Source organism: Myotis lucifugus, unplaced genomic scaffold (genome assembly GCF_000147115.1).
Source record: "Myotis lucifugus unplaced genomic scaffold, Myoluc2.0 scaffold_159, whole genome shotgun sequence".
Classification (NCBI taxonomy): Eukaryota; Metazoa; Chordata; class Mammalia; order Chiroptera; family Vespertilionidae; genus Myotis; species Myotis lucifugus.
This window is the reverse complement of record NW_005871207.1, coordinates 529296-530884: the sequence shown is the minus strand read 5'-3', so window position 1 is coordinate 530884 and position 1589 is coordinate 529296. Positions and strand designations below refer to the sequence as shown.

Below are 1589 nucleotides of genomic sequence, written 5' to 3'. Positions count from 1 at the left end.
AATAATACCATTAATACTATATTTAAATTAAAAATTTGGAAAGATATATAAATATATATATATTATGCTGTGTCCCTCTGACCATCCAACCGGTAGCTATGATGTACACTGATCACCAGGGGGAGACGCTCAATCCACCAGGGGGCAGATGCTCAACACAGGAGCTGCTCTGACATGCACTGATCATTTACAAAGAAATGGCATCACAAATCTGGCGCCGACAAAGCAACACTCAGCTTCCCCGAGGTGGAACACAGGCCCCACCAACACCTCGGAACAACACCCCACCAAATCCCAGCCAACGCTGCCAGGGCCTCATGGCACAAAATGTGTCCCATAGTCCAGCTCACTTAGTAAACGATCGCTGTGGGCTCCGCGTAATAACATTATGTAGCAACACCCGGCTTCCTCTCTCTAGCACAGTGATGGCGAAACTATGACACGCGTGTCAGAGGTGACATGCGAACTCATTTTTTTAGTTGATTTTTCTTTGTTAAATGGCATTTAAATATATAAAATAAATATCAAAAATATAAATCTTTGTTTTACTATGGTTGCAAATATTAAAAAATTTCTATATGTGACATGGCACCAGAGTTAAGTTAGGGTTTTTCAAAATGCTGACACGCTGAGCTCAAAAGGTTCACCATCACTGCTCTAGCAACTAGCCTCCTTGCAGTTTCTTCAGCCCAAGAACACAACTTGCTTTATAGCCAGGTGCAAACATTTTACACTTTAACCAAATGTCTGTTAAGTGTTTTCCTGTGGCTCATCTCATTTGATCCTCACAGAAGTCCTGGAGTAGGTAGATAGGAGACTTGGTAGAATTCTATTTTCTTTTATTAGCCAGAAAATGGAGATTTAGAAAGTTCAGAAACTTGACCCGACTGAAAAGAAGTAAGAAATGGTGGACCTTGCCCTAACTTGTTTGGCTCAGCTGGTAGAGCTTCGGCCTGTGGACTCAAGGGTCCCAGGTTCGATTCTGATCAAGGGCATGTACCTTCGTTGTGGGCACATCCCCAGTGGGGGGGTGTGCAGGAGGCAGCTGATCGATGTTTCTCTCTCATCGATGTTTCTAACTCTCTATCCCTCTCCCCTCCTCTCTGTAAAAAATCAATAAAATATATTTAAAAAAGAAAAGAAAAAGAAATGGTGGACCTTGAAAATGACTTCAGGTTTTCTCACTGTGCAGAATATAGTCAAACACTGCTGCAGTTAAATATTTCACCCTTTGTTCTCCCTGCATGACGTACAATAATAATCTGCTTTGTGTTGATATTTACTGCTGTGTTGCTGACAATTACCTGAAAGACAAGTTGGGATGCTTCACTGGGCTGGAAAAAGTTTAGCTAAATCAGAAAGCAGGTCTCATTAAGCAAGTTTATTCCATATGTATAAAGGGTTAAGTTGACTCGCGCATTTGCAATACATATAAGCCTCTTGCTGGCCGTAATCACATGCGTGTGTTTCAATCTGTCATTGTTGATCATGAATTTGGTTGACACTTCTATTATAGAGAAAGGGCGAATAGCTATATTAAAATATTTCTTATAATTAATTTCCTTTCAATGTTCAGGAATCCGTGCACC

General features: G+C 40.8%; 1 protein-coding gene across 1 annotated transcript in view; it reads left to right on the top strand.

Moving 5' to 3' along the window:
* TECRL (trans-2,3-enoyl-CoA reductase like) overlaps window positions 1–1589 on the top strand; it is an 82095-nt gene that overhangs the window by 27135 nt on the left and 53371 nt on the right. The gene's annotated exons all lie outside the window — the stretch shown is intronic.